The 16148-nt window shown below is 38.9% G+C and overlaps 1 long non-coding RNA gene across 1 annotated transcript in view; it reads left to right on the forward strand.

The window, feature by feature from the left end:
* The window catches only part of LOC148190451 (uncharacterized), a 229821-nt gene that overhangs the window by 69424 nt on the left and 144249 nt on the right, over positions 1–16148 (forward strand). Inside the window, exon 3 of the long non-coding RNA XR_015777494.1 lies at positions 13527–13660. This is a non-coding gene — a long non-coding RNA (uncharacterized LOC148190451). The remainder of the gene's footprint in view (positions 1–13526; positions 13661–16148) is intronic.

Here is a 16148-nt window from a genome sequence, read left to right on the forward strand (position 1 = left end):
GATGTATGGTGTGATAAATATTTAAAATCAAATTTGGCAAAAAGACATAGATGGATGTGCCACCCCAGGCTGTCGTGGGAGCCGCACACCAAAGTACAGGGACGTCCCTGCCCAACTCTTATATCCTCACATACACACAGGCACAAGGAGACACACACACCCACACCCACACACACACACACACACACACACACACACACACACACTTATATACTGTACAATGTCTGCCGATGTGCACATTGTGTGGGTGCTTGTGTGTGTGTGTGAGTAAAGAATGAGATGTTGGTGGCATGCATAACAGATTAAATGCAAGAGAGGGAGTTGTTGGCATGGCAGTGTGTGTATTTGTGTGTGTGTGTTTACTGGAAAGAAAGCCTGGTGTGTCATGGCTGGATGAATGGATGAATGGATGAGACACATTGTTGGTGTGTTTACAGTCCAAACACTCCCGCTGTGTCTGCTGAGAAAGTCGTCGGCTCTTTGCCAGGCATTCGCTCCACTTGCATGACCCCCACGCGTGTTGTTGATTTGTTTGAGTATGGGTTGAGAGAAATTAGTCAACAAGCAAACCCAAGTGGAGGAACCACATATTGACTTCCTGCTCGCTGATTGAGGCGAGTCTTTTCATGCTGAGCGCTGAGATGAGAAACTAAAAGCACAAGCCAATATTGTGCTGCTTTTTAAAAATGTTTTCTCCTGTCCGAACACAGCGAAAGACTGAACAGAGAGTATGAATAAAAATACTCAGTGTACTCACTGGTTATTTGTGGGTAGTATGCTAGGCCAACTGAAAACTTCAGTGGTAAATTGTGTTTATTATTTATCATACTTTGTGGTATTATACTAATTCAGCTATTTGGCAATTTTAAAGTGTCAGAAAATACAGATTTCTGTTTAGATTGCTTGTCGTTTGTCTTAAAGGAGCTGTACATTCAGAGCATAAATATAGCAACAAACTATTGCTATCTTATAGCAATATTTGCTATAAGATAGTGCAGTAATGGTGTTCTGAGCAGAGAATTTAGTCCCACTAACTTGTGTTGTAATCAGAGTTTTAGATGTAGATGTTGCAGACAGTCCGGCTGTGTGTTCATGTGAGTCCCTGTTAGTCCTCTAGGCTAGCTAACCACATGCATTGCACTCATGGCTGTTACCATTAATAACGGGACGCCATTGTTGTGGAAACGTGGCGCCCACTCTCTGGTGTCCACCACGTTTACAATGTTCTATCAGCACCATTACTGTTGTTAGTGCTTTTCATTGAGTTAGTACTAGTGATGCAAAGGTAAGGGCTTTTTAAAACACGCACCAACCCGTCCCATTATGAGAGCAAGCCTGCCACGCTTGATCCCTACAGCGTTGATCAATTACCCAAACCCCAAACCCGAAATCCTGAAATCTGGAACTGGAAGTTTCTGGTGAAAACCTACTTGCTGTTGGCTGTATTGCCAACCAGTAAATATTACAATATAAAGCATGTGTTTTTTAAAATGATAAACTTAGAAAGACTGCAATTATTTACCCATCTTTTAAGTGGTTATGTCGTAAGTCTGCTATCTCGAGTACAGAGCTGGTAACCTACATGATTTGCTTTCATAACGTTATGTGCGTAATTAACAGATTCACTGTAGACAAAGAGGTCTACATATTTGCTGAGGGAAATATTTCTCTCAACTATGTGGCTGGAGAGATTTAAATATATCAACAGCTTTTTCCTGCTCAGTAGCCAAATAAATGGAAACCCTGAGCATAGCAGTGTTAATGAAAAAGCTGCTTGTTGAGTGAGTGAGATAGAGAAAGTGACAGAAAGAGGGAAAGAGAAAGTGGACATTGGATTATCAAACAATACTTCTGAAAGTTTAGAGCTTCTTTACTTTATGACCTGTCCACCTATTTATTAACAAGCTTAGCTGAACTGCCAAACTGTGTGACCTGTGGGTCAACCCGAGGGACCTGCAGGCTGTGGGTCGACCCGTCCATCACCAGTTAGCTCAGTTAGCTGCTAGCCACCAGCTCAGCCACTTCCATGTTGAGAGCCGAACAGTGTTACAAGTTTAGTATAAATGCAGCCTTAAATGTAATGTCCAAATGATGTGTAAAAATTAACTCTCTCATCCCAAGAGAGATTAGAGACCCGACTGTAGATGATGCCTGGTTGATATATGACCATTGATGTGCTGCTCCATTCATCACCGTTTAACAGTAAATGTTCAGTTTCGGGGGCTTGTCATCTGCTCTGTGATGACTAATAGCCTTAGTTTAGATGGCTGATAAAGGCACAGTGTAAATAATCTGCTTGGGAACAGATGATGCTCCCTGCACTGTACCTGCCCGGCCCCTCGAGCGGCTTTTGTAAACCATTAGGAAAATCCCACTTTGGGATTGGTTTGAAAAATATAGCCCTACTTCAGTCATTAATCAACTTACCTGTGCTGACCAAGCTTTGCCTTTATTAAAGTTGGCTGTGTGTAGGATTGTGAAAAATGCACCATCTTTTATAGTTTGGTGAACAATTCCAATCATTTCTTTTGAGGTAACTGTCACTGGGTTACAGAGGAGGGTGTTCCCTACTTAATGCTTACTTTACTTTTATTCTTACCAGTAATTCATGGTAATATTTTGCAATAAATGATAATTTACAAAATGTGTATTGTCATTGTTGTGGAGAATAAGTTTCATGGACAATGTTCCCAGCAGCAGAGACATCAATTGAAACCTGCAAAATCTTTATTCACTGTCTCCTGGCAACAAGATGTTTCTGTGTGATTAAAACAACAATGCTGTGAGGAACCGGGCGCTGGTATCTTGGTGTGCCAAAATATGTTTTGTAGGCCTGTCTTTAGGAGGACTATCTCAACTGAAAACATCAATGTAGCTTCATCTTATTGTCACAGGAAGGTAAGGCAAGGCAAATGTATTTATATGGCACATTTCATACCCGAAGTGCTTTACAGATTAATCCAGTCAAAGTTTATTGTAGCCCCAGTCACAAAGCATACTCCATAGGGTTGTACAAAAGTAATTTCAATTCAATTTCAATTTGATCTTTAAAGTCCAGTGTCACAAATCATAAGTATCCTTTGAGGGCTTTACATCATCCAACATTTCTCCAGTCGGAGAAATTAACTGGACTTTAAAGTCAGATTGCCTGTTTTCATCCGAAATGACTCTATAAGAAGCTAAGAACTAAAGACGTGGCAATGTTTCAAAAATGCAATATTGTGATATGAAGAAGTTTTATTTTAATTGAGCCCCAAACACATGCTGGAGAATTTAGGGGTGTGTGATATGTTAATCAGATTATCCCACATAAGGATTAGTAATTAAAAGTGTTACATGGTTGTTTAAAGAAATCAGACGGGTGGGCTTTGTAAGATTGTTTTCCCATCTAATGTTTTTAGAAGGGTTGGGCAGATTCCCTCTGCAAAACAAACAGGTTAAAACACAACAAAACAAAACAACCATAAACTTCTATAAATCCAAGTAATTCATAGCTCACTGATTTTAAAAAATAAATCAATATTACTTTAATTAAGCAGTTTGCGATCTTTTAATGTCCCATTTACCTTATTATCAATACTATCAATTTCTGAATATGTATTCAAGAAAACAATGTAACTTTTTAAATAAATTCAGTGTATCATTGAAATATATTTGAGGACATTCCTTTGTAACTGTAACTGCATCCTCCTTTTTTCTACTGTATAATTGTCATTTTTGTCATATGAATCTTAATAACGTAGCCTACAGAACCAGCTTTTACTAGTTTCAACGACAGCAGATACATGCAGAGCACCGGCGTTGTTTTTTTCACTGCAGTGAGGCAGCGAGGATGACGGGAAAAGGAGTCAGAGGTGAAAGGTCAATTAGTACCTGGAGAGAAACACAGTAGGTCAGTGAAGATGTCGCCCAATTTCGCTCTCGTCAAAAGTTATACCAGAAACGGAAAAGGAGAGCACGGACAGCACGGAGGGGTTCCTAAACGAACCACAACGAACCGAAACACAGCAAACCTTTCAATACACGCACCTGTTGTCGAGAGAAGCCCCGTCAAACATTTTCAAGAAACTAATGCTAGCTCGTTTATCGCTAACACCGCGTCGCCTGCGTTATTCCCCTTGGACCGGATACTGACTCAACGACTGCGGCTTCGTCGAGGTAAAATGTAAATTCCGATATATTTTTTAAATAATATATATTTTTAAATGCGCTCAAGCTAAATGCTCTCGCTATTTTGCTACTTAGCTCGATAAAACTTTGCTATGGTATGGTAGAGCTAGCTTTGCTTTCGTCATCTATTAGGCCACAGGTGTGTTCACCTGAGTATTGTATGGCAGGGTATGTGTCATATGTGTGCTACGTATGGTAATATCTAACACTATGATAGTAATTATTGCAGTGGCTTTACCGCCAGTGTGCTCAGTATTTGTTTACTGTGGTGTTATTGATGAAACAATTCTTCGTGTAGTCTTGACTTTCTGTATACGCCACTTGTCCCAAGGGTCAGAAATGACCCACCTTCACTAAACCCCTAAATTAAAGCAGCTTGATTGAATTTTAAACACAAAATCTATTTTGCATGAAGAAACAACTAGCCATTCATCACAGACTTTGTGAATATGTAGTTTTTCCCCTCTTCACGATGCAGAGACTACATTTAATCAGTGGAATCCACTCGTTTTTATTACAACACACCTGTCATCATTTTTTTTAAACTAAAGTACAGGTTTTTTTTATTATTAGAATGTATCGTTGTTGTTATTATTATTATTATTGCTAGAAGTACTCCATAGGTGTAAACATATTTGTTTTTAGCAAGATATATCACTTGTGTAGTTTTGAATGCATTTTATAATAGGGAAACAATAGGTAGGCCCATGTGAAGGTGCAGTAATACAGACCATTTTCACTGCTCGACGAATGACATTTTGGGCATAGCTAGAAAAGCACAGGTGTAATTAGTCACATTAATAATGATGGCTAAATTCCACTTTGGCCTTCCAGGTCCAGTGTCATGCTATAATGATCTGGATACTTAAATGGAACAGACCCATAATTAGTGTTATTACGCACACCTGTGCTTTTACTATGACAAGTCAAAATGTGTTTTGTGCAAAGGAGTTCAGTTTACAGGCGTAGATATAGCCTATGTATCTGAGTCAATTAATTGATCCAGGTCTTTGACACATGGTCAGTGACAAGTTAGACAAATGTAACAGGCCCTGGGGTTCAAGACAAACTGTTCACAGGAAGTCACTTCAGTCACATCCATAGTTTTAGCCATAACATAATAATCACCAGACAGCAATTTTTTTTTCATCCTTACGTTTTACGGGGACTGTGGCAGATTTTGTGACACTAGGGGAAATTAAAGCCAGACAGTTTCCCTCCAACCCAGTGCTGACCCCTTACAGTATTAGAGTATCACCTGGGTAATTTCCACTACTTTTCCTGGTTTCCATTTAATAACCTATCCATTATAGGAGATAAAGACAAATTGTCTTCTCAAATTTGGCCTTTCAGATTTAAAAGTTGTATGATGTAATGCACAGCATTTATAGAACGGATTTTAAAACACTGTCAAAACAAAGTACCTCTGCTGTCAAATGTTTTGATAGGTAGACCCATCATGAAGCATTGGAAGTGTTTCCCAATAGTTTCAAAGGTATGCCATCATGCTGGAAGAGTGACAGTAACGTGAGATTATAAAGTAAGATTATAACTTTCTTACATCTTTCTCTCTGATCTTTTCCTTCCTTTTGTGGGAGATTTTGAACACCCTTCATAGCAGTTGAATATGTTTTGCCAGAGAGGATGAGGCAATAACACCGCAATCTCTCTTTTGTTGTCACCCCTCCAGTATGGCAATGTATTCCTCCTAATCTTTTGTAACTGCTCTGCTGCCAAATATGCCTGAGGTGACATTGGTTTTAATCAAGCCATTAGGCCTTGAGCTGTCAATACTGAATGTAAATTAATATGAATTTAAAGATTCTTAGCCGTCATTCATTACCACATGTTAAGGCCCAGTTGTTCCTCCTTTTGTAAGAAAATGACCAAAATGTAACTGCTTTATGTTAATCTTTGACATTACATCTAAAACCTGTACAATACCTTAAAAGATGTCACAAATGATGCAGAAACAAAAAAAATTGATTTAGCTTGAAATATTGGTGTGATATGTTTTTGAAAAATAGAATAGTAAATCTTGTAATGTGTATTTTTGAAAAAGATTTTTTTAACTCTAGTCCAGCATTATATTCACAGTGGTTTTGACAGTATTGACACATATCTGAAACATAGTTATGAATATCAGTTAGGGTCTTTTCATCACACATGCATGGGCTTTAAGAAAATATCACATGACACATTTTAGTGTGCTACAGTGTAACTTATTTCTGCCAGTTACTGCTCTATGACTTAACATGATGCAGATATATATTGTTTTACGTCAAAGTCAAATGCTGCACATTATATATCCAAAGTACTTTTGCTGCTTACATCCCTCTTGCCGATGTAAGGCCAAATTGGTGCTTTATAAATACTGACACTCTTTGACCGACTGTGCTGGCTAAGCAGTTATTTCAGTACACTTTACCCAGCATGGCAGGCGTGTTTTTCTTTTCCCTTAACTAAACTAACATCCCACTTATTTTCAGCCGAGCAACTTCCTAAAGCTTCACTGACAGCGTTAGCACACAAACGAGTACAGCGGAGGAGGAGAAGGAGGTGGAGTAGAAGGCAGGCAGGCAGAGGAGGTGGAAAACAGTAGAAAGGAGCTTTTAAAGCAAGCTGAGCCACCAACTGCTCCTGCACATCTTTTCTCTTATCTTAATAAGTAATGAGGCTGCCACAGGCTGACAATGAAGTATTTTGAAAATAGTTCTAATGTATGGCTTTGAAGGGAGTGCTTCGGCATTGATGTATGGCACAAACAGGCTTGGAAACAAGTGAAATATTAATGGGCTGTTTCCCAGGAGTTAATGTGGGATTTACCTGATTGCTTTGGTGAGAGACCGGGGCTGGGATGAGGGTGGTGGGTTAGCAGGGTAAGGATATGACTGAGAGGATGAGACTTTGGGATTGGAGTGATGTGAGAATTGTCAGATTTCTAAAATGCAGCCATCCACTATAGAAATTAACATTTATTGTCAAGCCAACTCATTGCTAAGGGTCTAATTGGCAAGTTGAGTGCAATTGCAAGAGGAAATCATTAACCCAAACAGACTGTAGCTTTTCTGTACAGCTGTGGGATCCAGAATACTCAGTGTACACTTTCTCTGTTAAAACATAATGAAGTTGGGAGCTGTTGTTGTTTTTCTATTATTAAAAGCTAGTTAAGCTTCCATTTATTAACTCTTGCAACAGGAATTAGCACAACATCCATCTCTTTTCCTGTTGCTAATTAATCACCTGAGACTGTTGGATTTACACTTTGTCAAACCAGCCTATCATATCTGGATACACCACAAGGGAGCAGCAGTGTAAAAGGAAGCAGGTTGTATAAACACATCATAGAGAATGGAGGACAACTGAATTCTGTGTCTGTTTTGGCATTTAAGTGGCAATTTTCAGGTGCGATAGACTTGATGTGGAAAAATGGTAAAAATGGCAAAATTCCACAGTTTTTAGTGAAAACTGAAAACAAGTACATGTATTTTTAGGTGCCTCCTTTTGCTTGAAATAAAAATCCTCCAGAATGAAGGTTGTTTGAAACAGATTTTATAATGTGTTAGCAACAGCACACACATTGCAGAAAGGCCCACTGTCCAGACAGTGCGGTAAAAGAGCGAGCATACAGTAATAGTTTAAGTGCTTTACCCAGGAGACGAGGCCTAAAACAACACTGACGCACAGAATTAAAAAGTTCCGTTTGAGAGCAGCAGTGGCATCCCAGAATGCTTGGAAATGCCATTCAAGCCCTTGAAAGGTCAATAGTTAGAATAACTTTCGTTGGAGGAAAAGGAAAACTTGGCTGTACTGTCACAAATTGCTTCCAGATTCTTTCTTTTCTCCCGTAGCAAGTTATTACCAAAATTGAGTGCAGACACTGACACCATTTTAGCAGAATCATACATTTCTCTTTGAAGTGTAGAATGAGTGGGCACTCTCCGAAATCTGAAACATTTCTTTCCCTCTTTCTCGTCAAGTCACCCGCCTCCTATTTGTTGCGTGTGAAATCAGTGCCCCTCTGGGATTTTACTGCACATGAGGATAAGGAATGATTTTTTTTTTGATTGATGGAAAATTGCCCAATATTTCAAACAAATGGCTTAGTTTTTCTTCTGTACTCGTCTGTAGTTCCTGCTGAGAGGGATCATGTTTTTGATACTATGTCAGAGGCATATTCAGCACCTCACATTATTATTTTACGGATTCATTCACAGCAGTTGAAAAAGTTCTTATCGTATTAAAACAATATCAGTCTCATAGTGGCCGCCATGGCATATAGTACACATGCTTCATCCCATAATTTGTCAACCATGATCATTAAATTAGGGATGCACCATAATATTGACACGTCATTGGTATCGGCAGACATTGGCCTTAAAATGAAATATCTGAATTTGCCACCATGCTGATTTCCGCCAATGTCATAAACCAATCTTCTTCTTTTTTTAGTGTCACAGTGAAAATGTACAAAGAAAATCAACCATAAGTTGAAGTTTTTTTTTCTTATTTTGCACAATGAATGAATATTACATACATTGAAAAGCGCTGTATTTTATGCCACTATCTGCCAGTGGGCCATCACAATAAGAGCATGCATAATATGATCAGGGCTCCCACATATTTTACCAGTGAATCTTCAAAATTTTTCCTTAACTTTTCCATAGGATTTTACCATGACTTAATGGAAGTTAGACATCCCTTTTACCAACTAGCAGCAAATGCCAATCATGTGATACTACTGACGTTTCATCTGTCATAGAGCACAGCACTAGAATTTAAATTCTATATTAAAAGGGGCAGATTTTATGTTACCTTAAACATGTTTGGGGATTTTTTATGAACATATTTTAAGCAGTATTTAAACAAAAGAAAAGAAAAAGTATTTTCAGAACTTTTCCAAATACCATTTTCAGACCTGGAAAACATTTTTTCTAATTTCATAACTTTTCCAGGAATTCCATGACTGTTTGATGTTAATGCAACAGAATGTGTTACATGATGGGCATCAAATGAAGTAGATAAAAGGTATCATTTGGTATTGATATCACTTCAAGGATACTGGTGTCGTTATTTTTTGAATGATACGCTGCCCTGTACAGCAACAGATGACGATGGTTCTCCCACACCAAAAAAGTACTGTTCTAATTTAATAATGAGAGCCATAAGAGATTTACATTTTTGATTGTGAGCCTACTCCTGCTGAGAACTCTTGTTTATAGTCTCTGCAATAATAGTGATTAATATGATTTTATGATAAACCTATAGCTATAGTGACAAAAACTACAACAGAAAAAAGCAGAACTTCTTTGAATGGGTGTAAAGGCCCCCACTGCTGTAAATCACTTACTGATTAGCTTCCTTGTGATGTCTCACAGTGTTTGGTGCTTTGGATATCAGCTCTCCAAACAGGGTCAATTACTCAGGTTTAACTTCTCCGTTTAGAACCCAAAGTGCTTCCACAGTGCGATAGCTCTTTCACGTCGTGATTGTTCTCTTTGTGACTGGAAGTGTAATGTGGGGTGTTAAGTAAGCCCTCCCCAACACTAGTGCTACTGCTTTCAGCAAGTCTGAGAAGGACACATGGTGGCAGTTGCTGTGACAGGGTGACTCTCTCATCGTCTGTCAATCATTGTGTCTGAACAAAGAAAGCCTTTACCTCACAGTCAGCACTAATGAGGCCTCACAATATGAGTCTTTTAACATTTAATTTCATTTTACCGCTGGAAAAAAAATATCCTCTGTTACAGTAAACTTCTTTTTCATTGGCCGATAAAGCACACTTAGTCACTATAATATCCTGTCTGAAGGCCACATTTGCCACACTCAAGCTCTCCTCCCTTTTTCACTCCTCCTGAACAGAGTGCCACTGCTGCTTGAAATGAAAAGCAAATATTAATATTTGCTGGTGTTACTCTGGAAGCTAAAATATGGGAGGCCCGGGGAGGTGTTATACATTCCCCACTTAATGACACATTTACTTTCCTGTACTGTGCAAAGTTTTTTCCCCAAATAACTGTATCCAACATCTTCACTGATAGTAAATGATAGCTTTCAGGCCTCCAGTTCTGTTTGCGTTTAGGACTCTATAAAGCAAAAAATGGCCTTTTCATAAGAGCTACTGTAAAATGCGTACAATTTCACTTCATTAATCTGTAGTGTTTATGTTAAAAATACTAGTTACTAATACTAAAAGGTAAAAGATGCCCTCTCTCTCTATAACATATACAACCATTTTAACTATTCAAAAACCATACACAATCCTATTAACATATATATAAAATCAGTATACAGTATAGCGCATATTTAGAGGTTTGATAGTAAATAAACAGCAGTAACTCAATATTTTGAATGTCACATAACTGAGTTATCCTGGTTATCACACAGCCAAGCCCTTGATTTTATGAAGAAGACTAGTTCATAAGATCAGAATAACTCTAAATCATGCAATGAAATCCGAGTTTACATACATTAAAAACATAAAACTGAAGCATTAATCATCAGTATAAGTTCTGTTCAGTATCTTTTTAAATGTTTCAGAGAACAAATCTAATTTACGTTAATTCTAGTGATGAATCTATACATCTATCTTTCATCTTTTGTTGAAAACAGAGACACAGCAATTTATCACTTGTGCTAGCTGTTAGTTTTTTGGGCTGTTTGTCTTCTATTAATGCAATTAATACATTTTTTATCATTGTATTTATTTATTTATTTATTTATTTATTTATTTATTTTTACCAAAGATGGACACCTTTGCCCAAATGATTTAGAACGGTTGCTTAAGCTGCAATCCCCAACACTGAAAAGCTTGTTAGTATTGAAGTGTCTTTATGAGAAGAAGGGAGAGCATGCTCTGTAATTTCAGTCCGATGGATGGCCTGCACACCAGTGCTCTCACATTAGGAGACCAATTACTGCATGGGGAGATGAAAGAGACTTAGTAAATATGAAATAGGTTGTTCGGGGTGACATTAATAGAGTTAACCCAGGGACAGGGTGGGATCAAAGGGGCCTCAACCATATTAACCGATCTGTCAGTGTCTGCGCACACAACAGCTGATCGAAGATAATGGCAGTGTGTGTCATCAAAACGCAATGACCACTAACACGAGGCAGTGTGTGTGTGTTTGAGAATGGGTGCTGGTGTGTACATTTTACTTTGACTTCTCCTGCTGCTGCTGCTGCTGCTGCTGCTGCTGCTGCTGAAAAAATAGAAAATGCACTGTAATGCACTGGTGCTCAATGGGAAAGATGTCTGTTACTGTCAGCTCCTTAACTGGTGAATTTGTTTACTCACCAGCATTAAGTACAGATTGAGCAGATCCCTAACCACGTTTTTGTGGTGGTAAGGGAGGTAGACAGTAGAGGTTGTGAGTGGATGGGCCTTAATTAGATTCATCGTGGCATAGGTTGTTTACCGTAACCCCTCCTCCTCCATGCTCATGACAGCACCTTTGAAATATGGCACTTTTGCTTGTTGGCTTTCTTCAGCTTTGCCTTCCAGATTTAAAAGCATATTGGTGTTTATGCACAGAGAGCTGTAATGATCCATCATACCATGCGGACAAGGGGGCTGAGTCCTCTGCTCCACATAAATAAGCAGCAATTTGGCCATCTGCTTGGATTCTTTCTGTCTCCCTGGAGACCTCCATCTGCCTTTACATTATCAATTACAGTTCAGCCATGCCGCTACCCCCTACTCCTCCACCAACACAGACTTAGCCACAACCACTCACCCCCCCGTATGACCACTGTTATCACTATAACCTCCATCCTCCAACAGAAACCCATACACTTCTTTTTCTATCACAGTATTTGTGTAATTTTTTTGCTGTATTCATATATGATTTGCTGATCATGTGAAGAATAACTTTGTCATTATATGAGCAAGCATACAAGGAAATTGCAAACTCCCCATGTGATTTCACCAAATTCTGTTTGTGACCTGGGAAATATTATAATATGAGATGGATTTGTTTATTAAAATAACTGTTATTTTTGTGACTGTATAAGTGGTGTACTTAAGCCATATTTTGCACCAAGTGTTATATCGATGTTGGCTCAAGTAAAACAACACATTGTGTATTTCGGGAAATGACAACAGGAATTCACCATAAAACAACTTAAAAAGGCATAAGAATGCAACCCAGGGAAAGTAATTCCAATAGGATATGGTTAAAAAAGAGGGCGTAGATGTTATTTCACTGCCACAGGATGTTTTGGTTTTTGCAAGTGCAAGATTTGTTCTGTCATATGGCTGGGCCGTATGTTGACTTTAAAAGGTATATTAGTGTATTTGCAACAAGATTTAGGATGAGACAGTACTGTTTATTGATATACAGTAGTTTGATATTGCGTTACATAACTTGTTTCTTCCGTAAAGCCATGCCAGTGTTTGCATCTCTCGTCTTTCTCTACAAAACCCCACCCCGACTCTGCCTTTGCGTCTGTGCGCAAACCAACCCCCCAGGAACAGCGCCAGGCTTTAAAACCAATATGACATAGTCAAGAATTAGCTAGCTAGCACACTCCTCAGTCTAAACGGGATTCTGAGCTGAATACCAATGAACTACTTTGTTTTGCAAACCGCCAATTTTTAAAAGTCGGGGTCGGGTGAATGCAAAGATTGTGGTTGCATTATACGTTACGATTATTTAAGAATGTTGGTGGCGTTGTGCAGTATGTCCTGTGTTGTGCAAGTGACAGTTCTCTCAACAAGTGGTCTGCAGTGTTTTTAAACCTGCCTTTTAGTAACAGTTCAATTTGCATGACTGACGTGGTACCTAAAAATTTTGAGGCACAAGCCACTACTTTTGCTAATAAAAAAACAAAAAGGTGCTAGTTAGATTGAGTCTAGCTGTGTGGTAGCATGCAGTGGACATGCTGCATTACTGTTGTTGAAAATTGTTGAAGCATTGTAAGAGATAGGCCTACTCTTATTTATTTAGTATTTTATATCATTTTTTATTTGCATGTTTTGCAGCTTTATATTTTCGGAAACAGAGAAAGGAGACCATGGGTTTGCATTTTATTTAAATTACAGTCTGTTTTAAAAGTGCTTGTGACATCTCAACTGTGGTTTTGACTTACAACTGAATATTTAGCCCACTTCGTATAAAACAAAGTGATATATGTCCTGTTTAATAGTACAGAGATGCTTTCTGGTCCATACCAGCAGGCTCTGTTCAGATGTTGAACATACAGTCTGAAATATGTATTGTCGTCTGTTTGTCTTCCAACCTTACACTATGCCATGCACTGAATGTAAGTCTCCATTGTAGCATGTGTTTTTAAATATCTATATCTGCACCGCTGTCTTTCTGATCATCGTTTCTTATTCTTTCTACTCTCAGTGTGGCACTCTGTACCTCGGATGATCTGGTGGGTTTGCTCCAAAGTGTGAATGTGAGGAGACACTGGCTCGAGAATGAGAAGCACCCTTGTTCTGCGGTTTCCAGGAAAAGCGGCGAGGTTCTCAAGGGGACAGGTATGTGTGGGAAGAGGACCCTTGTCAAGTGCATGGCGCCTCATTAATATGGAGACAGGTGCTCTTTTGATGAGTTCATAAGCAGTTCACCAGCACCCTGGAAGTAGTGCACTTTACAAGGCTGTTCAAAGATCTTTGACATCTGAGGAGAGCCAGTGAAGCCAATAATCCTACTTTCAGAATGTGAGTCTTTCCTCTGAGATCAATCCCAGATCGAAACATCAAATAGAACTGCTGCTTTTCTCTTTTTAAACCCCCCTCCTCCCCTTACAAAAATCACTTACTAGATGGTATTAGACAAGCTAGCAAAAGTGTCATTACCGCTGGGATGAGGGGATGGATAGATTTCCGTCAAATTGTGGAATATTTTCCACCAATTTAAGCCTATAGTTAAGAGCGCAGCATTATTGATAAGACTGTGCTCTGGGTCCAGCGCTGTACCCAAGGGCCCAGAGAGAAGCAATCCACAGAAGTGGGCTTTCATGTTCATCTATGTACAAGAACAAAGCGAGGATTAAGTCTGGGCCTTTCATCCACAAAGCAGGAGGAGTATTTTATTTTTTTTAAACTTTTTTACTCACCCCTAGGGAAGGCCCTGTGCTCCACTGGAGCCATTTCAAGAGTGCCATAGCACTGTCGCCTTTGGCAGCTCTGGCGATCCCCCACACTGTCCTTTGCCTGGCAGAGAAAAGTGTGGGAAAATGTTTTGCCACTTAAAGGGATAAGGAAAGTCAGTTAACTCTGCAGTACACACAGAAAAAGATTTTTATTGATTCACATAATCTTGTATTCATCCAAATATGCTTAATCGTACTTACAGGTTATAGTTTACAGAGTAGGGTGCACAAGTTGTCTCGCCCAATCAGAGTAAGCTGTTGTCTTTATGCACTGACAGGAAATCAGGTTAATTATTTCTAGCCTCTCTTTTAATTTGAATGGATGCTTGATTTTGACGACAGACCGATCAATCTGTTTGTATTGATGCTGTCATTTCTGGAGGCAAGAATAGGCCCAAGTTAAATTGTAGATATGTTGGGAATCATGTTTCATCCGTCTCTAAGGTTTATAAGTAGATTACCTTTTGTAATTCGTTTTGTTACACCAGTCAATAAGCGTCCAATGCAAATGTGGTTCATTTGTATTTGAATTGATGTCCTGTCCCCATTAACTTATGCCTCTAATGCATTCTGGTACATTAGTAAATAGACCTGCCGGATTAATCATTAGTTCATTGGGATCATTTGCTTTCCCCGTGCTTAATCGAATCTCTGACATTGGTAATAAGGGCAGACTTCACCTGCCTCCCTGGACACTCAAAAACAAGGAAGAGTAATTTCAGGGGAATGTTGTAGTCTTTTATTTGTTTCAGTTGTGCACTTAATTTCCATTTTAGAGCAATGATATCTGTCAGACAACCATTAACAGAAAAATGTATCAGTAGTTTTTATGTTATTTCTCATATGCAGTGATAAAGTTTGCTATTTTAATCCACAATTAGAATTCTACCTGTTTAACTTATTCCGATGCACCCTCGCTCTCCGTTATCTCCCTCTCTCACATTGACCCTGATAATTAATGGCTTTTATGTCTTGAGAATAAAACCTCTAAATAGGCTCCTTGCACATTATTTATTTAGTTCTAATTAATTGAAGCATACCTGGATTGAATTCAACAAGGCTACAGTTGCTGTGTCCCCTCATAAGAAGCCTCTCGTCCTATGTAAAAGGCTGCATGACTGCCCCCTATCTGCCTTTTTACAGCCTGTCAGATTTGAATGAGGAAAAAAGAAAAAATCGAAAAAAGAGTATGTGTTGCTTGTATATTTACCTCTGCTTTGACCCCTGCTGGTCATTTGGCGACAGTCTCTCCATGGTTTAACATTTAGGACATAAAGAATATCAATGCCATGGACATGAATTGCTATAACTGCAGTTACAAAGCATCATTGGCCTGTGGTTTTAGTGCTTGTGGCCTTGCAACTGAGACATGTCATCACTCCTTGAATCAACACCACCAGAAATGATACATGGGTCATTGCATGTCTAGAAGTCAGTGTTATGAATAAATACGGGCATTATATGCTGTGGCTTGCGCTGGAATTACAGAGAATGACCTCAGTGAGCTGTTACGAATACATTTAGGATAAGCAATTGCAGATTATCTTTTTCAAGCAGTCTAAGATGCTAGAAATAGTGATTCATTTTTCATGTGAGGTATCAGTATTTAATGCATTGCAATACATGCTTAGTGGCTGTTTTAAGTTTTGAGATGTGCCTTGAATAAATAGGACTGGAACCCATTCTGTGTGAGGGACATGACCGGGAATATCAATACCATGCAATAGTGTGCTTGCCAGTTCCCAAGTGTGGATGTGTGTAACTGTATTAATGTGAAGTAGGCTGCTTCTGTTATAAAGTCATCCAAAATATAGACACTTAGCACAGTTTTAGAAGCCTGGTCTTTCTAAGTCCTTCTGCAGATTTCCCCT

This window comes from Plectropomus leopardus, chromosome 1 (assembly GCF_026936395.1).
Source record: "Plectropomus leopardus strain MGB_pleo_1.0 chromosome 1, ASM2693639v1, whole genome shotgun sequence".
Lineage (NCBI taxonomy): Eukaryota > Metazoa > Chordata > Actinopteri > Perciformes > Serranidae > Plectropomus > Plectropomus leopardus.